The 10,559-nt window shown below is 39.9% G+C and overlaps 1 pseudogene; it reads right to left on the bottom strand.

The window, feature by feature from the left end:
- Positions 1–494: 494 nt before the first annotated feature.
- LOC118837184 lies at positions 495–1,399 on the bottom strand (annotated as a pseudogene).
- Between the last annotated feature and the right edge of the window lie 9,160 nt (positions 1,400–10,559).

The raw sequence follows: 10,559 nt of genomic DNA on the forward strand, positions 1-10,559 counted from the left end.
CACTCACCTCTGCTACCGTACTCACCAGTACGGTAGCTCCTCCCCTGCAGTGGTAGCCCAGGACATGTATGGTTAGCCCAGCTGTGCACAACTGTCCCTCCACAATTGAAGGTCCTTCAATCTCCTACTCGGTTGTCAGATCCCCACACTGTCCTGAAATGAAAGTTTCAAGAGCTGAGGCTGCTTTCCAACCCCAGCTGCTCCCAGGGCTTGTTGTTTGTTGATTCTGCAGAGTTGGTCTGGAAGAGTTTGCTTCCACTCAGGCCAAACCTCCACCCCTGGAGGTTGGGTCTATCCTAGGGTCTTCTCAAATTACCTAGGAGAATGCTTTATCCTGACAACATCCATCAGGGATCCTTTGCTTTCCACCCACTCACCAGCTCCGTGAGACAACCATACCATCCACTGGGAATAGCTATGGTTCAAAAGCCATGTCTCTCTCCCTTTGGAGAACCTGCAAACCCTAGTCTGCTCTGGGAGCCTCTTTTTTGTGCTCAGGTGGGGCAATGATCTCGATTTTTCATAGTGCTGGGGGCTAGGGTTTCAGTCTTCTTGCATCCAGAGTTGTACCACCAGAACATATGGTATTGCATACAGATCTTCATGGGTGTTAACATCACACACTTTATGACTGAGTTGAAGGTAGTTTCTTGGATTTGGCAGGATTCCATCTGTAAGAAAGATGGTTTGATGAGAGATTTTGGAACACTTGAACCTCTCATTACAAATTACGGGTGATATACTGGCCATCAGAAAACTTGCAATTGTTATCTAGAGAAGAGCTTGATATAGCAGTGGCCTTTTCCTGCTTGAAGTCTAGGGCAATAGAATACAGTTTTTCTCCTTCATGTCACGCAAAATTTCCCTCTTGGCTATGGTAATATAGCTATCACCTCTATCAGGAACACCTCCATAAGTTAGTCCCTCAGGTCACAGCCAGTTAGATCCAGATGGAAGATGGCATGGAGAAGAGCATAACCTTTATGGACAGGCATAGTCCTACCATTTCTGGAGACCATCAAAATATCAGTGGTATAATCAGAGGGACAGAGGGCCAGCACCACCTGGATGGCAATGTATATGATTGGGGTATTGAAAGCCTTAAGCATAACATGTGTCCTCTTTTCTCTGTTGGCCTTGGGGTTGAGGGAAGCTTCTGTGAGCAGCACAGGGTGCTCTTCAGAGACCACAAAGAGCTCCTAGAAGAAACTTTGATGTCAGTAGGTGATAATACCTTATACTGAAAGTATTTCAAGATCCCAATTATTCTCTTGCTCTGAGCCTCATCCCTTACACAGCTATCTTTCTGGCCCATACCCACAGTCACACCCTGATGTTTGGGGTGCCCAACAGTGGAGGATTAGACAGCATCATCTCCTGAAAAGGCAGCTTTGCACATTCCTGAGCCATTGTCAACAATGAGGGCAGCAATATAATCATCTATGGAAAATGCTGAAGTGGCAATAGTTCAAACCCTTCTGAGAGAGGCAGTAGTGCCACCCCTTGAGGCAGAGGGGGAGGCAGGTGCACATTGGGTGAAAGAGCTTACAGTTACTATATTATGCTGGTAATACTAGATATCTTTGCTAGTTGAATCCTCGATTCCAACTTCTTTTGTTCTCTGGTGCCATGATTCTTGCTTCTTCCAGAGGGGGTGATACTGGTTAATTATTTTAGCAGATTTCCATTGAGCCCCATAGGCTTTGACATAGCAAGATATTTCGGGAAGCCTTTTATCTTTGTTGTAGACTTTTGCTCTCAGATTCTGACCTCTGTTCAAAAAGGTTGGCCTCTGAAGCAGTAGGTTGAAACATTGCTCTAACTACATCAAGACTAACCAAATTCCGAATTATACCCTATATCCAAAACACCTCAGTCCATCCAAGATGGTGTGAGGCTATCCCTTTGTTGCTCCTCCTCTGGTTTTTTCAATCCCCATCTTTCAAATAGTCTTTTGACAATACACCCAATCTTGGAAGGCTTTTCTCCCCTCTTGCTACTGTTTGGTATGAAGAAATTGTCTCTAAGTGCCTTCTGTAGTTTCAGTATTGCCAGAAGAACCAAAATTCCTTTGCAAGTGTTTTCACATCAGGAGATTGTGATTTAAGGGGTGCTTTGAGGTTTTCCATCAGCTTCTTCCACTTCTTGAGTTCACATCCCTGCCACTGCTGTACTGTTTGAGTGACATATCCCAAGCTGACCTTGAATAAACTGTTTGAAGAGGCATGTATGTTTTCCTTTGAGAAGCTCTTCCATTGAGTCATTGAGTCAAAATGTATTAAACAGCCACGATCTAGCACTATGCTAAGTATTGGGGATGCCTACTTGAGGTAGGTGTAGTCCATATGCTAGTCAGTGCAGATGCTTCTCAGCGTCTTTAGCTCTTCCTATTTCCAATGGGTCTGTCTGGCAATCTGTCCCTAAATACCCCTTCTCTGAGCCAGAGAGGTGACACTACTCAGGTCTGATTCATCTTCATCAAGAGGCTACCCAGCCATCCATTTTCAAGTATATGCCAAAAACTTTCTCTCACTTGGTATTTTCAAATAGCCTATTCTCCCCTTCAGGTAACTTATGGCAAAGAGACAAGGTTTGAACTATCTCCTCCTCTTATTCAGCAAGTACTACACATCTCCCCAGGGTATCAACGGCCTCTTCAGAGCACTCTCAATATTATCCTTGACTCTTAAGGCAAGAGGCACTCCTTGAACAAGCTGTCCACTTTGTGGCTCTGAGTACATTGCTATACACAAGGTTCCTAAGGATTCCTCAAGGATCCTGCCGCCTACTTTTGGCTTTCATACACGCGATCATATATACAGCACTACAAGAGATGTCTGCATTTCACTTTGACTGATGCATACCTTTGAAAAATTATCTTAAACAAACTGCCATGACCTGTAAACAAATCCAAATAATCAGTGACAACCTGGAAGCAAATAAAAAAAAATTCTCCATATAGATTGAAAGTATCCAGAAACTCTAAAGAAAGCAGGGTGATTAGCTAGCAGTGGTGAAGATTTCTTCATTGTTCCTATCCCAGCTTCATAGCCTGAGCTATGCAGTCTCTTTGGTCTTCTAGGCCAAAATTCTCCCCATCCTTTCTCCACTGGCTTTAAAGATTTATCCACTTTCTTTACTCCTAATAATGGAGGAGCAGAGCTGTATTTAGATTTTTCTGTCTGCTAGAGAGACTTACTAATCAGGGCACTTTGGGGGTGGCCCTGAGGGAGCCTTGGCTGAGGACTACAGCTAAAGAACAGGAGGAGACCACACACATTCCTAAAGCAGACTGAGAGCCTCTCTTCCTCATGGGAGAGGTTTTTGAACCACAATCTTCCCAGTGGTTAAACAGGGCTAGCCCAAGGAGCTAATGAATGAGCCAAAAATCAAAGGCTCTCTAGTAAAAGGTATGCAGAGAATCAGGTGACTGCCAAAAGAGCCAGAGCCGAGAAACAACTAGAGTGGAGAAAAACACCTGGCAGGGACTAGTTCTTTTTTTTTTTTGAGGGGGGAAGGCAAAGCAATTGGGGTTAAGTGACTTGCCCAAGGTCACACAGCTAGTAGGTGTGTCAAGTGTCTGAGGCTAGATTTGAACTCAGGTCCTCCTGACTCCAGGGCTGGTGCTCTGCTTACTGTGTCACCTCGCTGCACCAAGGAGTTATTCTGATACTGGGGCTTCTTAGGCCTGCCCTCACAAGGACTCTTCTTGCATTTTTTCTTTCCAGTTATGCCTCCAGTAGTTTGAGGTTTTTTTTTTTATCTCCTTGAGAAGAATCTTCTTTTCCTTTGCATTTCTGAAGTCAAATCTCTTCAGTACTCTCTTGGTATATGTAAGCAGTAGCCAGCCATCAAGGTGTATATGTTTGCAATAAGTTCATCCCAATGAAGCAGAGCCAATTACTCATGTCCTCCTCTGTCCAGTCTGATATGGTTGGATTCCTATGATGGTAAATTTCTGGAAGTGTGATATTTCCCCTTGAGTTATTGGAAAATCATCTTTGTCCTCATTTGTCCTCCATCTCCTCTGGTATTTGTGCATTACATGCGCAACACAACAAATTGTAATAATCTGGAGACTTCTGTTGATTTTTCGTCTCTTTCAGTCCCTTTCTGAATTTTTTCCTGAGGGTTTGAAAAGAACTGGGAATCCATGTTGCAGACCTTGTCAGTGGTGTTGCTTCCAAAGTTGTAATGTTCTCATTCCCCTTATCAGAATTATTAGAATCCTTAGTTCCTAGATTATTATGGGTGGCTCCTTCTAGGTTTTTTTTCTTCTGAAGTTCTGATTTTTCTTTGTTTTTTTTCCTTTTTTCTTATTTTTTGTTCTACTTCTGTTACCTTTTCAGAGGTGTTTGTGTATGGCACTTAATTTTTCCTCTCAGTGAGATTTCTCTTGTCATCACTGCTTTCCTCTTTGATTACTTTGAAGTACTTCTCATGATGTACTTTCTCTTCTAGAGCTGTTTTTCTTGCCATTTCTTGTTTTTTTGTTTCATTTTGTCTGGTTGTCCAGAGACATATGCCAGAGTTGAATGGATTTCTTTCCAGAGGTGTCTTTTGTTTCCGTGATGTTTTCCATATAAATAATCTTTTCATTTTCAGTGAAGCTTTTGAATTCAGTGACATTTTCCCCTTCCGAATGTTCATCACTTTCCATGGCACATAACTCTGATTTTGCAGGGGATAGTCTGACTTTTCTTGTTCAAAATTGTCTAAAATTCCAGTCTTTGCTTCTCATATACAGTTTCTCTAGTTCTCCAGAGAGATAATAGAATAAACAAAACCATCTTCCTCCTTAGTTATATTTTCCACTTCAGTGTTTTTCATAGCCCATAAGTCTTTCATTTTGCTGGGGATTGTCTGACCTTTCTTTTCCAAAACCATATGAAATTCCAGTCTCTGTTTCTCATATACAGTTTTTCTGGTTCTCCAAAGATATAATAGAATTGAGTAATCAAAACCATCTTCCTCCTCAGTTATATTTTCCACTTCAGTGTTTTCCATGGACTGTATATCTTTAACTTCATTGTAAAATTTCTGTGCTCTCTCTTGAAAGGATATTCTTATGAACAGCTCCTGGTTTTTTTTAATTCAGTTTTTCTGGTTTTCCAGGTAGATGCCCAAGTTGAAACATGATAACCAATATGTTCTTTTTCTGTGACGGTTTCCATTTCAAGGTTGCTCTCCATTGTTGTAGCTTCATTGTTTTCTATGGCACATATCTCTTTGATGTTGTTGAGGAATGCCTCTGTTTGCTCTTCTAAAATTGATGTTTTGGCCAGTTCTTGTGTTTTGAATTCAGTTTCTCCAGTTTTCCAGAGAGATGCCAGGATCGAAGAATGATAAATAACATTTTCCTTTTTCATTATCTTTTCTTTCAAATTCAAGTTTCCCTCTTCTGTAGCATAATTTACTTCTGTGGCACATATCTCTTTGAATTCACAGATCAATTTCCGGGTTTTTCTTTCCCAGGTTGTACTTCTTTCCAGCTTTAGTTTTTTGAACACAATTATTCTGGTTCTCCAGAAATATGCCAGAGTTGGAGCATCATAGGTTACATTTTCATTGTCAGTCATGTTTCCCTCTTTTGAAGCTTCATTCTTTTTGATGGTGCATATTTCTTTGATTTCTTAGAGAAATTTCTGAGCTTTATGTTACCAGGCTACTTTTGTTGCCAGCTCCTGTCTCTTGAATTCCATTTCTCTGTTTCTCCAGAGACATTCCAGAGTCGAATCATAGTAAATAATATTTTCCATTTTGGTGGTTTCTTTAGCAGTGGTGTTTTCCTTTTCCGTAGCTTCACTGTTTTCCAGCAGAAAAGAAATCTGTTCAAAATAGGTGGCGGATTGCCAACCCCCTCTCAAAACCCCAAAACGAATAGCAGTGATGGAATTGGCAAAGGTACATGTCAGTCTTATGGAAGATGTCCTATACAGAGTAAAAGTGAACAGTGAGGTTTTCTGATGTTCCTGTTTGTGGTGATGATTATGTCAAGCCCAGGAACATTATGAAACTTCCATATTGGGGAAAAAGAAAAAGAAAAAAAGGATAAAAAATGCCTATTGTCCAGAATGTGATATGCAGCTGGGTGGCTAAGTAATTGAATCAGTACATCAGTTTTTATACCTGAAACAGACATTGTAGATAGACAATAAGTTGGACTGAGAATAGTATAGGTAGAAGAAGGTAGAGTGGAACTATGTTTGTGAAACTTTGCAGGGCATTCATTTCGCATTTTCAGCATCAACATATCAGATTGAACCTGCTTCAAGTTGTTTCCTGTGGGGTACAAATGGCTGGCCCCCAGGGGTTGCCGAGGCCTAAGACCAGGAGGAAGGTCCCGAGCTGGTCCCTCCAGGGCCCACATGGGGGGGGGAGAGGGAGGAACCTGCAGTGATGTTCTTTGTTCCGTGTCGGGGTGGTGGTGCCTCTTGGTGTGGGCCAGGCTGTCCAAAGTTGCTGCTGATGAGCTCCTGGCCTGAGCTGGGGAAGTGGAAGCCTAGAAGGCACCCATGAAGGGGTGGGGGCAGGACTGATGGGGTACCTGGGCTGATAGAGCCCAGTCTGACAACAAAACATTTTTTCACACAAATAAAGTTAGATCTAAATAACTGGAAAACTATCAGTTGCTCATGTGTAGGCTGAGCTAATTAATTTACTTAGTGTCATACCAATCAAACTACCAAAAAATTATTTTATAGAGCTAGAAAAAACAATAACAAAATTCATCTGGAAGAGCTAACGGTCCAGAATATCAAGGGAATTAATGACAAGAAATTCAAGGGAAGCTGGCCTCACAGTACCAGATCTTGAATTGTATTATAAAATAGCAATCATCAAAACTACTTGGTACTGGCTAAGAACAGTACTAGCTAGGTCTGTATCCCAAAGAGATCATAAAAATGGGAAAAGGGCCCATGTATGCAAAAATATATATAGCAGCTCTTTTTGTGGTGGCAAAGAATTGGACAATGAGGGGATGTCCATCAACTGGGGAATGGCTGAACAAGTTGTGGTATATGAATGTAATGGAATACTATTGTTCCATAAGAAATGGTGTGATGGCCTACATCCAGAGAAAGAACTATGGAGTCTGAATGCAGATCAAAGCATACTATTTTCTCCTTTTTTGTTGTTTTTTCTTTTTCATGGTTTTTCCCTTTTGTTCTGATTCTTCTTTCACAACCTGACTAATGTAGAAATATGTTTAATATGATCATATATGTATAGCCTATATCAAAATGTATGCTGTCTTGGGGAAGGGGGAGTGGAGGGAGGAGAGGAATCTCAATGTAAATTGAAGCATACTATTTGCCTTCCTTTTTTTTGTTCTTGTGTTTCCTCCCATGGGTTCTAATTCTTCTTTACAATGTGACTAATGTCAAAATATATTTAATATGATTGTATATGTAGAGCCTATATCATACTGTATACTTTCTTAGGGAGGGTGCAGGGACGGGGAGAAAATTTGGAACTGAAAATATTATGGAAATGAATATTGAAAACTAACAATAAGTAACAAATTTTAAAAATTGGAATTGGAATATGGATTTTTTCAGAATTCTTTTATGTAAAGTTGAATTTGTATAATGCAAATTTATGTAAAAGTGAGAATTGTATATGAAGAGGCACATACGTATAAAGATAAATATAAATACAATTATAATATAGATTAAAAGAAAAAAACACAAAACAACCAAATATGAATGTTTCAGAAGTATAAAGGACATAAATGCCTCTAAAGAAGAGATATGAGAAGATACCCTAAGGTCATTCCTTTGTAGATGTTGAAGTCCATAGGTATGGGACATCACAATACTTTTGACAAATTTTTGATGTATTAATTGGATTGATCGATATTTTATCCCTTCTTTCTGTTGTTTTGCTTTAAAAATATCATTTGCTATATAACATATCTCTCTAGGAGGGGGTAAGGGAAAGGATACTAGGAGAAATTTTGGTGATATTAAAAAAGCCTATTTGCAAGACTCTCATCATTGGTGGAAATTGATTATTCAACCTATTGTTTCCACATGAGACATGGAGTTGAGCACTTTAGAGAAGAGATTATGACCTTCCAGCTTTAAGAAAGAAGACATATAGTTCTCTCTTCAGGGAGAGAAGGACTCTGAAGAAGCTGACACAGAGGAGCTGGCACCTTGGATCATTTCCTCTGCCCACAATTTGCTACACTAGAGACTTCAGGGAATATTCCCTTTGGGCGAGATCTGAGTCTTTCTCTCTGTCTCTACCTCTGTCTCTCTGTCTCTGTCTCTGTCTCTCTCTCTCTGTCTCTCTCTCTCTCTCTCTCTCTGTCTCTCTGTCTCTCTCTGTCTGTCTGTCTCTCTATGTCTCTCTCTGTCTCTGTCTCTCTCTCTCTCTCTCTCTCTCTCTCTCTCTGTCTCTCTCTCTCTCTCTCTGTCTCTCTCTCTCTGTTGATCTGAATCATCTTGTTTCCCAACAGAGAATTCATTTGCTCTGTATTCTCTGATATAGTCTCATTTATATACCTCAAATTATTTGTCTTTGCTAGTGGCAAAGATATATAAATGGGTATATTTGATATGTGTTCATTATCAGACTAGAATTTGATGGAAAAGGAATCAAGCAAGTGATAGGCTGGTAAATAACTACGAACTGACTCTCAGATAAAAAAATGTATTCGTGACACACTTTTGAGTTAATATAAATTATTACATTTTTCCATCACTTTCTTAAGTCTAGATATTCAACAAAATAATAAATCAAGCCCTGGTTTCTAGCATTTGACAATTTCCAAGGTGTTAATGCTCTCACTGAAAACTTAACTATTGGCTCTTATAATATAATTATAATATATAATATAAATCATATATAATATCATATCATATTATATTATAATTGGCTCTTATAATTAATATAAGCAAGCTTCAGTACAGCTTTGGATTTAGGCCTTGGAAATATGGCACAGGGCACCCTTTTCCCATCAAGGGACAAAGAACAAGAGGCCAGCTTGAACTTTAAAATCATTTCCCCTAAGTTAACAATATGGTAACCCTACTTTCTAAAGGAAAGCAGAGTGGACAATCTCTGGCCTTAACCTCCTGTTTTTCTCTTGGAAGGTATCAAAATATCCCTTCAAGAAGGGTAGGATGAAGGAATTCTGTCATATTTACCATTTCCTGTGACCCACATGTAGACAGAGTCAATTGGCAAATTTTCATTGTGCGCATTTGTATCTTGAAAAATCAGCAAATGCTAGAAATTAGGGCTTTATTATGTTGTTGAATGTTTAACATTTCAAAAATTATATTCAGTTCCAAATTCTTTCCTTCCTTCTCACCCCTTCACTACCCATTGAAAAGGCAAGCAATATGATACCCGATATATATGAAATCATGCAAAACACATCTACAAATTAACTATTGCAAAAAATGAAAAAGAAAAAAATATGATTCAATCTGTACTCAGAGTTCATCAGTTCTTTCTTCGGGGGTAATAAGCATTTTTCATAATGAGTCCTTTGGAATTATTGTGGATTATTTTATTGATCAGAGTAGCTAAGTCTTTCACAATTGATTATTGTTAGAACATACAATAACATTGTGTTCAATGTTACACTAGTTCTGCTCACTTCACTTTGCATCAATTCATATAAGTCTATAGCAGACTATCATCAATCAATGCTGAGGCCACTGACCATTTTCCTCGGGTTGAAATTAATCCCTCCTTAGTGGAATTTCCTACTGAAGAAGAGGTTTTGGGTGCCATTAGGCTATTCTTGTGTGGCAAAGTCCCTGGTGCTGATTCTATTCTAGCTCATATTTACAAGACAGGGGGTCCACTACTCAGGCAAAAGCTGACTAAATTTTCCAGGTTATATGGCAAGAGGAGGTTATCCGCCAGGAGTTCAAGGCTGTCTCCATTACCCATCTCTATAAAAGTAATGGAAATAGATTGTCCTCTGACAATAACGGGGGTGGGGTCCTCTTTCTTAGTCATTGCTGGCAAGAGTCTTGCCAGAGTCCCCCTCAACAGGCTGATCCTTCACCTGGAAGATGGACTGAGAGCCAGTGTGGCTTCAGAAAGGGCCATGGAATGATCAGTATGGTGTTTGCTGTCCAAAAACTTCAGGAGAAATGCCAGGAGCAGAATAGAGGTCTGTGCACAACATTCATTGATAGGACCAAGGCCTTTGATACTCTTTGTCTTGTGGAAAACTATCAAAATTTGCTTATCTGGAGAAGTTCAGTATTGTACATTAATTTCATGATGGCATGCTTGTCCAGGTTCTGGATGATGGACAATGCTCTCACGCTTTCCCAGTCACCAATGGAGTGAAGCAAGGCTTCAACTAGCACAAAAATGGCATCAAAGTCAGCTACCGCACTAACGGTAAGTTATTTAACTTGAAAAGTCTATAAATAAAGACTAAAATGGAGGGAGAGTTGGCACATGATTTTTTTGTTCACAAATGATGGTGCAGTCAGTGCTGCCTCTGAAGCTGAGATGCAACAGAGTATGGATTGATGCTCTACTGCTTGTACTAAATTTGACCTAACAACAAAAAGAAAACA

This window comes from Trichosurus vulpecula, chromosome 2 (genome assembly GCF_011100635.1).
Source record: "Trichosurus vulpecula isolate mTriVul1 chromosome 2, mTriVul1.pri, whole genome shotgun sequence".
Lineage (NCBI taxonomy): Eukaryota > Metazoa > Chordata > Mammalia > Diprotodontia > Phalangeridae > Trichosurus > Trichosurus vulpecula.